Consider the following 18,407-nt stretch of genomic DNA (forward strand, 5'->3'; position numbering starts at 1 on the left):
GCATAATTATAAGGTGAGAGGGGGAAAATTCAATGGAGATGTGCTGGGCAAGTTGTTTTACACAGAGAGTGCCGAGGGCCTGGCATGCATTGTCAGGGTGGTGGTGGAGGTAGATCCGATGCCCGTGATTAAGATACTTTTAGATAGGCACAAGGAAATGCAAGGAATAGAGGGACATGGATCATGGGGCTCTAGGTGCTAGCGGAATCAAGGGATATGGGGAGAAGGCAGGCATGGGTTACTGATTGACGATGATCAGCCGTGAATCACAATGAATGGCGGTGTTGGGTTGAAGGGCCAAATGGCCCTCTCCTGCACCTATTTTCTATGTTTCTATGTCCAAGCAGTCGGCATCATGCTTGACAAAAACATTGTGGTTCAAAGTGCCCATTCCTGTGCTGTACTGCTGGAAGAGGTACAGGAGCATTAGCTGCAAAACCAGCAGGATGCTCCTCAGCTTCTTCCCACAGGCTATAAGACTGTTAAATGGACTTTGCCCCCTGCCAAGTATCGCGCACAAACCCCCACACTGCAGGAGAGCCACTGTTGTGCCACTGCCGGTCGGAACGGCTGTTGAATGTTTAGTAGAGTGTTAAATTTGTTCATGACATGTATTTTTTATTTTTATTTCTATTTATTTTTTCATGTACACTGAATGGACACTGGTTGAGCAACGTTTTTTTGTTTCCTCTGGGTATGCAAATACTCAGGAAATGACAATAAAGATATACAATACAATACTGTTCTATCACTATGTCCTATCTACTGCAGCACAGTGACACAGCGGTAGAGTTGCTGTCTGTGTGGAGTTTATACGTTCTCTGTATGAGCATGTATTTTTTCCAGTTTCCTCCCACATTCCAAAGATGTGCAGGTTTGTAGGTAGTCGCAAAAAGCTGGTGTCACTCAGAGGGTCAGGCAGCAGCACCATAGAAAAGGAATAGGTGATGTTTCGGGTTGAGACCCTACTTCAGACTTAATTGGCTTCTGTAAAATGCCCCTAGCATGCAAAACCGGATAACATAGAACGAGAACATAGAATTTATGAGTCGTCCTTAAATACAGGAGAGCTGCAGGAAGACTGGAGTGTGGCAAATGCTGTGCCTCTTTTCAAGAAGGGCTGCAGGGAAAATGCTGGGAACTGTAGGCTGATTAGCTTAACATCTATAGTTGGAAAGTAACTAGAGAGTATTCTGAGGGATAGGTTATATAGGCATTTGGACGGGCAAGGGCTGATTAGGGATAATCATCATGGTATTATACATGGGAGGTCGTGTCTCACAAATCTGATTGAGTTTTTTGAAGACATGACCAAAATGTTCGATGAGGGCAGAGCTGTAGATGTTGTATACATGGATTTCAGTAAGGCATTTGTCAAGGTTCCGCATGGTAGGCTGCTCTAGAAGGTTAGATCGTACGGGATCCAAGGAGAGATCGCTGAAAGGATAGCAAATTGGCTCCGTGGAAGGAAGCAGAGGGTGATGGTGGAAGGTTGCTTCTCGGAATGGGGACCTGTGACTAGTGGTGCACCTCAGGGTTCAGTGTCATCATCGACATCAATGATTTGAATGAGAACATACAAGGCAAGATTAGCAAGGTTGCTGATGATTTAAAAGTGGGTAGTTTAGCAGACACGACTGCCGAATGCAGGTACTTCAGAGCCGCGTAACATAATTCAAAAACCAGGTTCAAATTCAAAAATCTTTTAATTATTCAATGGAACACAAAACCCAAACCTGATTTAAACAACCCAGTCAGCGATATGGATGGACTAACAAACAATTAAACAGTGCTCCAGCCAGCCACGTAATGGACCGTCGAACCAGAGACTCTAAAACCTGCCTAAAGAGATATAACCCTGAAACAAAATACACAAAAACACTAAGGTCAGCCCTTATCCGTCCCAATTCAATATTTGTTAACAAGTAATGGTGAAAGTACATAAAGTTCTATGCCATGTGGCCAGGCCTTCCTCAGCTCACACCAGCAGGCTGCTCACAAGTCAGGGTCTACGAAGAAGAGAGAGAATCCTGGGAGCCTCTGGTATTTAAGCTTCAGATGAGTCACCCGTCACCTGACGCAGCTTGGCCAATCGGGTACAAGAGCCTTTTAACCTCTTGATTCCAGACTCACAGCCATGAGGCCTGTACTCGGGAGAGAAACAGAGAAAGGTAAGTACATAGCATTCACCAGGGCGGGGGAGCGCCTAACAGTGAAGATGGTTGTGAAAGATTACCGCAGGATCTGGATCGATTGGCCTGGTGGGCCAAAGAATGGTTGATAGAATTTAATACAGAGACATGTGAGATATTGCATTTTGGGGTGTCTGACAAGGATAGGACATATACAATGAATGGTAGTGCTCTGGGGAGTGTTGTAGATCAGTAGGATCTAGGAATGCAGCTGCATGGTTCCTTGAAAGTTGAGTTGCAGTTGGATAAGATGGTCCAAAAGGTTTTTGGCACATTGGCCTTCATCAATCAGAGTATTGATTATAGAAGTTGGGAGGTCATGTTACACTTGTATAAGATGTTGGTGAGCCCGCATTTGCTATATTGTGTTCAGTTCTTGACACCATGTTATAGGAAATATATTGTCAAGCTTGAAAAGGTTCAGAGAAGATTTACGAGGATGTTGCCAGGACTATAGGGTAAGCTATAGGGAGAGGCCGAATAGGCTGGGTCTCTATTCCTTGGAGTGCAGGAGCATGAGGGGTGATCTTTTCGTGGTGTACAAAATCATGAGAGGAATCGATCGGGTAGATGCAGAGTCTCTTGCCCAGAGTAGTGGGATTGAGGACCAGAGGACAGGTTCAAGGTGAAGGGGAAAAGATTTAATAGGAATCTGAGGGTGGTGGGTCTATGGAACAAGCTGCCAGAGAAGGTAGTTGAGGCTGGGACTATCACAATGTTTAAGAAACAGTTAGACAGGTACATAGATAGGGCAAGTTTGGAGGGATATGGATCAAATGCAGGCAGGTGGAACTAGTGTAACTGGGACATGTTGGCTGGTGTGGGCAAGTTGGGTCGAAGGGGCTGTTTCCACACTGTAACACTCTAAGACTAACTAGTGTATGGGTGATTGTTGTTTGGTGTGGTTTGGGTAAGCAGAAGGGCCTGTTTCCACACTGTATCTCTAAACTAAACTATTAAATAATTCTGTAACATCAAAGCAGCATCCTAATCTAAATCAGAGATTTCACAACAGCGCTTACAACCCCACCAGTAATATTCTTATAGATATGGATTGCAATTTAGTTTAAGTTGTCTTGCTGTGTAAGGAGCCTCAAACTACAGATCTGACAGTGAGAACACAAGGGCAGTGGATGGTGAAGAAGCTGATTTATTCCAGTACCTGGATACGTGAGCTATATTGTCATAATTGCCTTTCTCTTTTGAAAAGTCATATATCTCTCATCTGATAGAAACATAGAAAATAGCTGCAGGAGTAGGCCATTCGGCCCTTCAAGCCTGCACCGCCATTCAATATGATCATGGCTGATCATCCAACTCAGTATCCTGTACCTGCTTTCTCTCCATACCCTTTAGCCACAAGTACCACATCTAACTCAGACAGAGGCTTCTTAAAAGCAGACAGATGAATACTTTTCCATCTTCACCATCTCCTTGTGAATTTTGCCAATTCTTGGTTAAACAAGAGCAGCAGACGTTCGTAAAGTACAATCTTCAGCTAATTCAATTTGAAGTAGAGTTAACAGTTTTGCCCATCTCATTAAACGTTATCTGTAACATTCCAGTTCAGGAGCAGCTTCTTCCCTACAATCATCAGACTATTAAACACTACAACCCCCAAATGAGCATCGAACTACACAGATATGGGGAGCATTACTTTTGTCCTTATACTATTAATAGACTAAGTGAGACCCGTTGGGTTCCATGTTCACACATGAGGGCTGGTCCCCCAACGCAATATTCCACCTCTCCACCAATTCCAATATTGGTGGCCAGTGGCAGGTGTTTCTGGAGCGCTAGTATTTGTGTTGTGGGCTGAAGGGACTGGTTTCCAGAGGGCCAGTATGGACATTGTGGGCCAAATGGATTGGTGGGATGGCAGTTCAGTCACTCAGGCCTGGTGGGCTGGCAGCTCAGTCACTCAGGCCTGGTGGGCTGGCAGCTCAGTCACTCAGGCCTGGTGGGCTGGCAGCTCAGTCACTCAGGCCTGGTGGGCTGGCAGCTCAGTCACTCAGGCCTGGTGGGCTGGCAGCTCAGTCACTCAGGCCTGGTGGGCTGGCAGCTCAGTCACTCAGGGCTGGTGGGCTGGCAGCTCAGAAACTGCCAGAAATTCTGCCAAAAACAGGTGAGAGACTCTGTGAGAGTGAAAGGGGAGAGGGTGGAGAATCAATTTTAGACATTTTTCATCTTTTTCTACAGATCAAAGCAATGAAGGAGGAAAGTCTATCCTGGCTTGGATTTCACAGGGAGCCAATGAAGGGAGGGAGAAAAATACTGGGGTGAGATTTAATACTTGCAGGGGGAATACTTACTGATGGGTAGGAATCCTCCTGGGCTAGTACAGGCCTGATGGGCCAAAGGGACTCTTAAAAAATAAATCTGAGTGAAATCTCAGACAAAGATACTTTTTCTGGACTTTTCCAGGCATGGCACGGGCCTTTTGGGCCAAAATGCTCCTCCTGGCCTAATGCGGGCATTACAGCAAAAGGGACTGGTTTCTCAGCTAATTGGGGCCTTGTGGGCCACAATGAGTGGTTTCAGGCAGGCCAAACAACTAATTTCATGTCATTTCCATTGCCATTTCAGTTTCAAGCACAGGGCAGGCCAAACAACTAATTTCATTTTCATTTCATTTCCATTGCCATTTCAGTTTCAAATGCAGGGCAGGCCAAAAAACTCATTTCATTTTCATTAAGGGCTAACAAATCACTTATTGCAAGTACATTGCAGACTTGTAGTTCAGTAGACTCACAGTTCAGTTGACACATAGCTTTGAATCACGGTTGTGGACTCTCCCTCACGATCATCCAGAGTGACTAACTGATGTCCGGCATCCAGGGCTTTATACTCCTGGCTCCCCTGGGAAGGGGTGTTGCCTTCATCGTGGTGATTGACAGGCGAGAGGACCAATTAGCTGATCTCAAGATTTTTTAAACACTCATAACTTTTTTATTTTTCATCGATCAGAAACATCCTCAGGACTGCCTCAGCAAAGGAGGACTGTGAGTAAGATGGCCAAACATCATAGTGGTACACGGTATCGTTTTTTTCTAAAATCAATATACAGTGCAGACAGGAAGTGGTCAAGATGTGACTTTTAGTTATATAGATTGTTTGTTTATTTGTTTGTCTGTTTTCTCATATATATATATATATATATATATATATATATATATATATATATATATATATAAACATATATCTGTAAAACCTATAAGCTATAAAAAAGGTTATATAATCTGTAAATATATCTACCTGATAAGCTATAAAAAAGGTTATCTGAATATATATATCTATATATCAGTATGTATATATATATATATATATATATATATATATATATATATATATATACTGAACTTTTTTTGTAGCTTATCAGGTTTTACAGATTATGTGTTTACATATCTGTTGTGCTTCTGCAACTAAGAATTTTATTGTTCCATTTTGGGATAAATGACAATAAAACACTTTTGACGTGTAGGAAGGAACTGAAGATTGACGATAGACAAAGTGCTGGAGTAACAGCGGGTCAGGCAGCATCTCAGGAGGAAAAGGATGGGTGATGTTTTGGGTCGGAACCTTTCCTCAGACATTGGACTCTTGACTTAGACTTGCTATTAAAAGGGTTACAATAGGGGTAATGTGGTGTAGCTGTATTCAGTGCTGAATTAGATGGAAAGATGAAGTTAAATAAAACAACAACGGTTACAAGGTTTGTGGACGAATGAAGTAAATTAGAATTGGCAGTCAGTATTCTTAATGGATTGTCCAAGGATTGTGGAGTCTATTGTCACAATAAAACAATTGATTAGTGTAGCACTCAGCATTGTTTAAATTGATGGATTAGGAAAACAGGGACTGCATGACAAAATGAACACATTTAAAAAGCATTCAAACAAATACATGTACAGATAGGGAATAGAGTTATATAGACATTGTGCAGGCTGCTATGATTAGATAAAATATACAAGTACAGGAGTCTGAAAACCATGACCAGCAGATTTAAGAATAGCTTCTTCCCAATAACGATCAGGCTCCTGAACACTGCACAACGCTAACCTCATATACTGTGGATGATGCCTTTGGTTACACTACAAACTTCAGTTTTGTTCTTGCACTCGTATTATGGTTATTAATGTTTTGATTTTTTGTTGGTTTTATATTTATCAGTGGTGTATTGCATTTACAGACTTGTTAAACTGCTAGAAGTAAAAATGTAATTATTCCACTATCGATATTTATAATGGATGGCATGGTGGTGCAGCGGTAGAGTTGCTGCCTGACAGCTCCCCAGATTCCTGGGTTTGATCCTGACTCTGGGTGCTTGTCTGTACAGAGTTGTATGTTCTCCTCGTGACCTGCGTGGGTTTTCTCCGGATGCTCCAATTTCATCCGTCACTCCAAAGACGAACAGGTTTGTAGGTTAATTGGATTGGTATAATTGTACATTGTCCCTGGTGTGTGTAGGATGGGGTTAGTGTGTGGGGATCACTGGTCGGCGCTGGCTTGGTGGGCCGAAGGACCTGTTTCTGTGCTGTATCTTTAAACTAAACTAAAAAAAAATGACAATTAAACACTCTTGATTCTTGACTCTCTTGACTCTTGCTAGGTTGGCATCCAGGGCAGCACAGATACAATGGCCTGAAGGGCCTGTTCCTGTGCTGTGTTGTTCCACATCCTATGTTCTCTACCTGATATGATATATTGGATGCTGACTTCCATTGATTGAAGCTAACTCTGTCCTCGGGCTGTCAAACCAATCCGGAAATCCCAGAGAACCAAAAGGTTCAAGGTAATCTTTCTGCTACCGAGGATGAGACATTTAAGATGGCAATGAATAAGGAAGGGAAGTTGCTGAAGCAAAATATTCCAGAAGCTGTAAATTTGGCTGAAAAAAAACTGAACATATTTAGCCGGTCAGGATATTTGGAAAGAGAGACACAAAGTGCTGGAGTAACTGAATGAGTCGGGCAGCCACTATTGTATCTGCCTCCACTACACACCCAACAGCACGTTCCAGGCACTCACCACCCTCGGTGCAAAAAACCTGCCCGCACATCTCCTTTAATCAGAAGAAGGGTTCCGACCCAGAACATCACCCATCCTTTGTTTCCAGAGATGCTACCTGATCCCTGAGTTATTCAAATGTTTATCCTTTCAACTTTGCCTCTCTTAAGCCTTGCCATAGAACATAGAAGGTTCACCAGACTGATTCCTGGGATGTCAGGACTTTCATATGAAGAAAGACTGGATAGACTTGGTTTGTACTCGCTAGAATTTAGAAGATTGAGGGGGGATCTTATAGAAACTTACAAAATTCTTAAGGGGTTGGACAGGCTAGATGCAGGAAGATTGTTCCCGATGTTGGGGAAGTCCAGAACAAGGGGTCACAGTTTAAGGATAAGGGGGAAATCTTTTAGTACCGAGATGAGGAAAACTTTTTTCACACAGAGAGTGGTGAATCTCTGGAATTCTCTGCCACAGAAGGTAGTTGAGGCCAGTTCATTGGCTATATTTAAGAGGGAGTTAGATGTGGCCCTTGTGGCTAAAGGGATCATGGGGTATGGAGAGAAGGCAGGTACAGGATACTGAGTTGGAAGATCACATTGAATGGCGGTGCAGGCTCAAAGGGCCGAATGGCCTACTCCTGCACATATTTTCTATGTTTCTATGTTTCTAAAGATATACCCCCTAGTATTTGATATGTCAATTCTGGGAAAACAGGTTCTGAGAGTCTATTGTATCTATGCTTCTCATAATATGACATATCTCTATCAGGTCTGCCCTCAGGCTCCAGTGTTCCAGAGAAAATAATCTACGTCTGTCCAATCTCTCCTTGTGGCTAATACTCCCTAATCCAGCATCCTCGGCACCCATTTCGGACCATATTGTATTCTTCTTGTGTTGAGGTTGAGTAAAATTGCATGTAATGCACCAAATGCAGTCTAACCAATGTCCTATAAAGTTGCATCATGATTTCCTGACTCTTATACTCACTGCCCCAACCAATGCAGGCAAGCATACCAATATGATTTCTATACTACACACATATTATGTTAGACATGTACATGATCTTGGACAAAACCCGTGATTACTGGGAACAACATTGGACAACACTAGATTATAAGACGAACATGGAAAGAAATGAGGAGAATAAGGGAGAAATATCATACTTGAAGGACTGGGAGACATTTGTGTGGAATTTTATACAAGGATAAATGAATTAGGTCAAATGCCCTGATTCTTTGCTGAGGGCTCCTTGTAATTGTCAAATTACTAATTTGCAGAATCCAAAATAATTTTCTGGAATTTCTAATTTGCATTTGAATGTCAAAACCAACTGCTTCTACCATCTCCCGCAGGTAGCTTGTTACAAATGTTGATGACTCATTGAAATGATGGTGAAGATTGTACAGTTGTAATGACATTGAAAACTTTCATTGTCCACTGAAAGTGATAGTTACTTCTGGAGTCTACATATGTGCAGTTCAACCCAAAAGTCCAGAATAGAGACTCAGAAGACTGCAAATGCTAGAAACGTGAGCTAGAAACAAAGCGCCGAAGGAACTCAGCAGGCCAGGCAGCATCTGTGGAGAAAATGAATGCTGAGTAACAAAAAGGAAATGCAGATGCTGGTTTACAACAAAGATAGACACAAAATGCTGGAGTAATTTAGCATGTCAGGCAACATCTCAGGAGAAAAGGAATAGGTCTGATGAAGGATTCTGACATGAAACGTCAACCATGCAGTCCTAGTGGTCTATTCTGCGCACTTTGCTAATCGGGGATTGTGCTTGGGTATGGTGGTACCTTACTGAACTACATGGAAATAAAGAATTTCAATGTGCATTTGTACATGTGACTATAAAGCACCATTGACCATAGAGCATTGACATATATTACCTATCCCTCCAGTATGATATTGTTAATATTGACCAAGTTAAAGACACATAAAATGGAGGATCCCTGCATTTGTCTGAATTGCTTAACCTTTGTCAGTGGAAATTTACAGGCTGTGGATGGCGCTGACCAGTCTGAGCTTCAGATTGATATGTAAGGAAGATCCTGGTGTTCTCCTCAATCCCCCTTAATTGATAGAATGAAGCTTCTCCTGAAACACTGTATGGGAGACCCTGTTATTGGTCTGGGGAACTGTCTATAATGTACTAATGTAATTAATATGTTTGATTGGATTGTAAAGATACCACCCCTCAAGTTTCAGGGACCTATAAAAGGCAGCCCACATGAGGTCCTTTGTCGATCTTCTGGAATAGCGTTTGGGATTACATGACCTTTTGGAGTGTTTCTGCTTGCACGTGGCTGAAGGGCTTGGCCAAGCAGATACAGGGATCGAACCTGTGGTGGTTTAGGTATCGTATAGGGGAATTTGTTGTGCAATCCAAAAATAAAGTTTAGTTGTTCCAGTGCATTTTTGACTGAACTGCACTGGGAGGAAGCATAGCAGAGCTTATTTACAATATAATATGCCTAATGTAGCATCATTCCTCAGTTTAATTCCTTTACATAAGTAATTAACACCAAATGTGTGAGGATGAATCCTTGTGAGACAGACGGCCACTTTGCAGCGGTCCGAGCCACCGTTTTATCTTCTGCCATATGCTTTACTTGGCAGCCACCTTCCAATTTATTCGGCCTTCCCTTCCTTGACTCCACACATCTCGATGACCGACGTAAGGGTCACTTTGCTGCCTCTTGTTAAAGATTCAGTGAGTCCTCGTAAATTACGCTCACTTGCTGTTGCATCAAGAGTTTCAGAGGGGTTGATTACGTACAACCTTCCCATTAGAAATCCCTGCTGACTATTCATTAAACTCTTCATCTCCAGATATTATGTTATTTCATCCTTTAGCCAAGATCTTAAAATGTTCCTACCACTGATGTTGAGCTAACTGGACTAGTTCCATCTCCTCGTTTGAAGATATGAATTATATTTTCTGTTCACAAGTCCCATGGCACAATTTCTTTAATTTATTGTATTTTGTACATTGATACCTGTCCCACTGATATCTCTTTTCATTTTGCATCTGTGGATAACATTTTTCAGGACTCAGAACTTTCATCATCCTTAAAGTGGGATTAGTGTAGATGGAGGTGCACCCACGAGATAAAACATGGAGGCGCATCCACGAGGTAAACGATGGAGATGGGGCATGCTGGTTGGCGCGGGCAGGTTGGGCAGAAGTGTGTCTTTCCACGTGGTATGACTCTATGGCTTGTTCTGGTTTAATGCCAATATATTGTACTGTTCACCTCCCTCAATCACTGTCATAGTCATACAGTATGGAAACAGGAACTCAGCCCAGCTCATCCATGCCAACCAAAATGCCCCAACCAAGATGCTCCATTTGTCTGTGTTTGGCCCATATCCTACTACAACTTTCCTATCTGTGCACAGATTCATTGTATCCTTACAATATTTTGCTATCTGCTCCCTGGATAATCACTTATCAACAACAAATTGCTAATGTGTATCAGTGTTTCTTCTCTTGCGAGGTTTTTTGTCGTATCTATGCCTCTCTTAATTTCATATATTAATATCTAATCTAATGTAAAAAGGAGGAGATGAACGAAGATGAATGCAAGTCCCTTACAGTCAGAGACAGGTGAATTTATATTTATCTGGGGAATGTATATTGGGAAACAAGGAAATGGCAAAACCGTTAAATGAGTACTTTGGTTCTGTCTTCACGAAGGAAAACTAAAGGGCCTGTCCCACTTAGATGATTTTTTTCGGCGACAGCCAGAAAATAGGCTGTCACCACATGGTTGCGGGGTGATGCATGTATTGTCTTGAGTTGTCTCCTCATGTGTCATAACTTTTTTCTTGTCGCCGCTGGATTTTGAAATGTTCAAAACCTTTCGGCGACAGTGGGCTCGATGTTCCCTGTCTTCTCCTGTCGTAGGCGCTGTCGTAGGTTGTTGTAGGTTGTCACCAGGATGATGCCAGGTGACGTTGGTTGTTGCCGGGTGATGAGCTCGGTGAATTCCATTGGCGACAACCTATGTCATCCTACGTCAACCATCACAGTGGGTTCACTGATGGATGTTTCTGTAAATTGAATTGTGTGTATGTCTGTAGGAAATTGTCTTTGTTTGTATGGCTGTGGAAACGGAGTTTCGTTTGAGCCTCATTGAGGTTCAAATGACATGTAATAAATATTGTATTGTATAAATATTGTATTGTATTGTATTGACAATACCGGCGTGAAGAGAAGTCTACAGTTGTCTTCATTTAACGCCAACAGGGTCACAGCTAGTCATGGCTTGTAGCGGGTGGAGGTGGGTTGACTTTGGTTGTCGTAGGTTGTCGCCTGTGTGGTCGAAGGTTGTCGTAGATGTGGTCGTAGGTGTACGTCCTAAGTCGCGAGGAATTGTGTCACCAGTTGACGTATCTTGTCGTAGTTTGATGTCGACTAGGTGGTAGCTAGTCGTAGGGTGGGCCATTTCGGCGTCCCACTACGAATGTGACTGTTACCAGCAGTCGCCTAATAAATCGCCTAAGTGGGACAGGCCCTTAAGACACAAACAATCTCCGGGAAATACGAGGGGACCGAGGATCTAGTGGGAGGGAGGAACTGAAGGGAATCCACATTAGTCAGAAAATGGTGTTATGTAAACTGTTTGGACTGAAGGAAGTTAAAGCCCTAGGGCCTGATGTTCTGCATCCCAGAGTACTAAAGTACCCCCCTCCCCCAACTGATCCGCAATTCCGTGTCCCTCACCATCTTCCAGTCCCGCCTCAAGACCCATCTCTTCACCTCTGCCTATCCTTAGCCCCACGTCCCCCTCCCTTTTTATCTGTGCATTAATTGCCTCATATTGTGTTTTGAATTGAATTCTGTCTTTACTTTGTGTACTAGTCATGTCTCTACTATTTATTTCATTCCCCTTACATGTTTTTCCTCTACCTGCTAAATTTTTGTAAGGTGTCCTTGAGACTCTTGAAAGGCGCCCATAAATAAAATGTATTATTATTATTATTAAAGGAGGTGGCCCTAGAAATCGAGGATGCATTGGTGATCATTTTTCAATGTTCTCTCGACTCTGAATCAGTTCCTGTGGACTGGAGGGTAGCCAATGTAACTCCACTTTTTAAGAAAGGAGGGAGAGAGATAGCAGGGAATTATAGATCAGTTAGCTTTACATTGGTAGGGGGGAAGATGCTGGAGTTGATTATTAAAGATGTTGTAGCAGCGCATTTGGAAAGCAGTGACGGGATCGGTCAAAGTCAGCATGGATTTATGAAGGGGAAATCATGCTTGTCTAATCTTCTGGAATTTTTTGAGGATGTACCTAGTAGAATGGATGAAGGAGAGCCAGTGGATGTGGTGTATCTGGACTTACAAAAAGCATTTGTCAAAGTCCCACACAAGAGATTAGTGTGCAAAATTAGAGCATATGGTATTGGGAATAGGGTATTGACATGGTTAGAGAACTGGTTGGTAGACAGGAAGCAAAATGTAGGAATTAACGGGTTATTTTCAAAATGGCAGGCAGTGACTAGTGGGGTACCACAAGGTTCGGTGCTGTGACCCCAATTGTTTACAATATATATTAACGATTTAGACGAGGGAATTAAATGTAACATCTCTAAGTTTGTGGATGACACAAAGCTGGGTGGCAGTGTGAGCTGCGAGGAGGATGCGATGAGGCTGCATGGTGAATGGATAGGTTTGGCGAGTGGGCAGAAGCATGGCAGATGCAGTATAATGTGGATAAATGTGAGGTTATCCACTTTGGTGGCAGATTATTATCTGAATTGTATCAGATTAGGAGAATGGGAGGTGCAAGGAGACCTGGGTGTGCTAGTGCATCAGTCACTGAAAGTAAGCATGCAGGTACAGCAGGCAGCGAACAAAGCCAATGACATGTTGGCCTTCATTGCGAGAGAATTTGAGTTTAGGAGCAAGGAGGTCCTACTGCAGTTGTACAAGGCCCTGGCAAGACTGCACCTGGAGTATTGTGTGCAATTTTGGTCTCCTAATTTGAGGAAGGACATTATTGCTATTGAAAGAGTGTAGCGTAGGTTCACCAGGTTAATTTCCAGGATGGTGGGACTGATGTATGCTGAAAGAATGGGTCAACTGGACTTGTATTCGCTGGAATTTAGAAGGATGAGAAGGGGATCTTTTTGAAACATAAAAATTCTTAGACGATTGTGTAAGGTAGATGCAGGAAAAAAATTCTCGATGTTGGGATAGTCCAGAAGCAACATTTGACTGTATTAAAAAAAATCAAATTCCTTGTATGTTTTTACATACTTGGCATAAATTAAGTACAATACAATTACAAATACAATACAATTTAGGTCTTAGGACTAAGGGAATCAAGGGATATGGGGAAAAAGCCGGAACGGGGTCCTGATTTTGGATGATCAGACATGATCATATTGAATGGTGGCGATGGCACGAAGGGCCGAATGGCCTACTCCTGCACCTATTTTCTATGTTTCTATCTCCACTCAGCCTCTGCATTCCAATGAAAACAATCCAAGTTTGGCTCCTGAGCTGAAACATTGCCTGTCCATTCCCTCCACAGATGCTACCTGACACAATGAGTACCTCAGACGCTTTGTGTTTTGCCCAAAATTTGTCCAAACGTCTTTATAGCTAATACCCTTTAATTTAGGCAGCATAGCCTATATTATAGAGTCATGGCCATAAATCCATGCAGCATGAAAACAGGCCCTTTGATCCAACTTGCCCATGCCGACCAAGATGCTGCATCTATGCTGGTTCTGCCGACCTGTGTTTGTCCCATATCCCTCTAAACCTTTCCTATCCATGCACCTGTTCAAATGTCTTTTAAATGTTGTTATAGTACCTGCCTCAAATGCCTCATCTGGAAGCTTGTTCTATATATCCACCAGCCTCTGTGTAAAATTGTTCTCCAGGATAATTCTGTTGTTCTCAATTTTGCACACTCTGTTTCACTGAAACTTAACCAATCCCATCATTAACCATTTTATATATTTATTAAAATACTGTTATGTATCTATTCTTAGAGCTAACTGGATCAGGGAGATGGCGCAGGGAGAGAGACTTAATTTGACGCATTGTTTTATCTTACAGAGTCTAGTTTATTTAACCTATTCTATCTAATGCCAACCTCAGGTTTTATGTAAATATGGATTTATAGCTGATAGATAAACAATTGAATTAATATGAAAGAAGCTCGGCCTAAATACTTTTCTTTTTATGATAAGTGGTCCCATAATCTACTGCAAAGTTTAATATTAAAATGTCAATGAATAATTGAACTGCTATATATTTCACTTCCTGTTACGCATGCCTCCGCGCTGTCATGACATTGTTTTGTTTAGAGATACAGTGCAGAAACAGACTCATCGGCCCACCATGTTTGTCCTGACCAGCGACCCCCGTACACTAGCACTATCTTTTACACGAGGGACAATTTACAATTCTTACCAAAGCCAATCAACCTCCATCTTTGGACTGTGGGAGGAAACTGGAGCACCCGGGGAAAACCCACGTGGTCATGGAGAGAATGTACAAACTACGTACAGATGGCACCCATAGTCAGGATCGAACCTGCGTCTCTGGCGCTGTAAGGCAACAACGCCACTGCTGCCCCACCATTCATGTTTAGCATATGGAAAAAAAAGGAAGGAGAAAAGCAGAGCTCAGTCAAAACGCCCACAGAGCATATTTTACCATCAGTCTACATCCTCTGCCTCACAGAGCTAATTTCTCAATTTCCCTCATTCGTAATCCCTTCCATTCGCTCTCTTCTTCCCCCCCCCCCCCCCCCCCCCCCCCCCCCCCCCCCCCCCCCCCCCCCCCCCCCCCCCCCCCCCCCCCCCCCCCCCCCCACGCCCAGTTGTCCTAATAGTTCCATTGTTTGCATCCTTGTCTAACTTCGTTATCACCTCTTCCCCAGTCAACAATGGGCCATTATGGTTTCCATCCTTCATTGGGCATCTATTACCTGCCCTGGTTTGTTTGTTCTGGCCTTTTCCCACCTCTGGTTATCCAGACCAGCTGGCAAGTTAATATTTTATCATGGCACATTGGTGGTGGTATGGTGGCATTGCAGTAGAGTTGCTGCCTGCATCGCCAGAGAACCCGGTTCGATCCTGACTGTATTATCTGTATGAAGTTTGCGCATTCTCCCTGTGACCACGTGGGTTTTCTCCACATGCTCCGGTTTCCAAAGACGTGCAGGTTTATAGGTTAATTGGCCTCAATAATAATTTAAATTGTCTGTAGTCTATAGGTTAGTGCTGATGTACGGGGATCGCTGGTCAGCATGGACTCGGTAAGCCGAAGGGCCTTTTTCCGCGCTGTAACTCTAAAATAAACTAAATCAGCAGTACCAGTTAACACCTATGAAAAGACCATTGAAAATATGGACAGTTTCAGTTTGCACTTAAGCTGCAATTCTGTATAAAGAGAAAATGTGGGGAGGAAAAAGATCAACAGAATTAAAATTATAATTCTGTCCTCTGAATATTAAGACATTAAAGATTTCTATCCCTTGAACATTTGGTGTTGTTATTAATGTGCTACATTGGTGCACTTTGAAATATAATGAATTTTATTAAAACTCTGTGTGTAATTCTGAGCTTGCCCAGTAATTCTGGTGTGGTAGAAGGGAGTTTGTATGACTGATTGTCCATTTAATCACCATTTAGTAGTCAAAGCCAACAAAACCCATCTTCTAATGGTAAGACCCCTGAAATAATCCTGCAAGTTTCTGTCTTATTCCACTTTCTCAGTCAAATTCAAACACATCTGTTCCAGATTTCCATTTCCATTTTCCTCCAGATCTATTCCTCTCTCGTCTCTTTCATCTGGTCTCTCTGCTGCCATCTTCAGACCCTTCCAAGAAAATTGACTCACTGCCCTCACTATGGGCACTCCCAAACCAGTTACAGCCAGTTTCCGAGCTCCACTAAAACATCGTCTTCAGACCCATTTCTTTATCAAAGCACAAATTATTCCAGTCAACCCAGGAGATGTTCCCTCAGTCCCCAGCCAGAATACATCAGAGCATAGAACATAGAACTGTACAGCACAAAAACTGTTTTTTTTTTGGTATATTTGCTTGTGCAGAAATAAATTGGGGCGGCAGGGTGGGAACGTTACTGCCTTACAGCGCCAGAGGCCCGGAATCAATCCAAATTATGCTGGCTGTCTAAACGGAGTTTGTACATTCTCCTTGTGATGGCATGGGTTTTCTCCGGGTGCTCCGGTTTCCTCCCACATTCCCAAATCGTCAGTTAATTGGCTTTGGTACAAATTGTAAATTGGCTCTAGTGTGTGGGGTGGCCGAAGGGCCTATTTCTGTACTGTATCTCTGAACTAAATTAAACTAAACTAAAGAGATCCCCAATAATGCTCTGATCTGACTGAACAGTGTCCGTGTGAATGAAACATAGAACAGACAACATAGAACAGTACAGCATAAGACCAGGCTCTTCGCCCCATGATGCCAAGTTAAACTGATCTCCTTTACCTGACCGTGATCCATATCCATCTATTCCTTGAATATCTATGTGCCTATCCAAAAGCCTTTTAAACATCACTGTCATATCTGCCTCCACAATTACCCCTGGCAGCATGTTCCAGGTACCCACCACTCTCAGTGTAAAAACCTTGCCCCAGGCATCTCCTTTAAACTTTACCCACTTCACATAAAGCTATGACCTCTAATCTTTGACGTTTCCAAGCTGGGGAGAAGGTTGACTGGCTATCTTATTGCTAGCCGTCAATATACTTAGTTTAGTTTAGTTTAGAGCTACAGAGTGGAAACAGACCCTTTGACTCGCTGTCCAGGCCTACCAGTGACCATTCATACACTAGCTCCATGCTACACACTAGAGACAATTTACAGAAGCCAATTATCCTACAAACCTGCACATCTTTGGAATATAGGAGGAAATCCTAGCTCACGGAGAAAATAGGCGAGAACGTACAAACTCCGTACAGATTGCACCATAGTCATAATCAAACCGGGGTTTCTGGTGCTGTAAGGCAGCAACAATATCGCCGTGTGACTGTGGCAACCTTCTATCAAGTCTCCGTGTTGCAAATAATATCAGAATGGATCTCCAGGTGAAATATGTGACCAGTTTGGCATAAACCATAGCCTACGGATTCCATCTTGTTCTTAGAGGGGTCTTTATGCTGGAATAGGAGGAATATCATCTCACTTGATTATAGTGTTTGGTAAAGCTCATTACCCTCAGCTGCGTTAATATCTATCCCCGGGCTAAAGATGAGTTAGTAGCCAGCAACAGGGACATGGGGAGAACAGTTTGAGTGCTGAAAGTCATTGCACAATGCACAGCAGGCTGTGCTAAAGAGAATTTGATGTGTTTTTGTTGCAGTGATAACTTCAAAAAAAGACAACACTAAGAAATAAAGACGAGCCAAGTAAAGAAACGCTTCTGAATGTATCTAAAAGTAATGATAATTATACACACAATATCCCTCTGGCTATAGTCAACCATCGTTCCTTCAAGACTCACTATGTGTAGCCTTCAGCATCAAGTATAATTTATCGTGCTAGTGTAAATACTCAAATATGAATAGCTATTTTATAGCTGCCTTGGCAAGGCCACCAGCATAATCAAGGGCCAGTCCCACCCCAGACACTTCCTCTTCTCCCCTCTCCCATCAGGCAAGAGGTACAGAAGTGGGAAAATGCACACCTCTAGATTCAGGGACAGTTTCTTCCCAGCAGTTATCAGGCAACTGAACTGTCCTATCATCAGCTAGTCCTGATCTACCAACTACCTCTTTGGAGACACTCGGACTATCTTTAAGCGGACTTGCTGAATTTTATTGTGCAGTATATATTATTCCCTTTATCCTGTATCTGTATACTGTGGATGGCTTGATTATAATCATGTATTGTCTTTCCGCTGACTGGATAGCACACAATAAAAACACGTGACCACAAACTAAACTAAGCTAAATTAAGCTAAAGGTTCACCCTTTCCAATATTGCAAGCCATCAAACTCTAAGTGATGGAGTCGTAGGTCAAAGGTCAGGAGTCACCTGGACAATGAGGAATGAGGCAAGTGGAAGGGAGGCAGACCGAAGAATACAGAGACAGGGATGGATTGTAAAAGAGAGATGGATGGGCACTATGAATTTCCACGTAGAAACAAGTAACTACAAATGCTGGTCTACCAAGAAAAGATACAAAACACTGGAGTAACTCAG

Source organism: Leucoraja erinacea, chromosome 10 (genome assembly GCF_028641065.1).
Source record: "Leucoraja erinacea ecotype New England chromosome 10, Leri_hhj_1, whole genome shotgun sequence".
NCBI lineage: Eukaryota > Metazoa > Chordata > Chondrichthyes > Rajiformes > Rajidae > Leucoraja > Leucoraja erinaceus.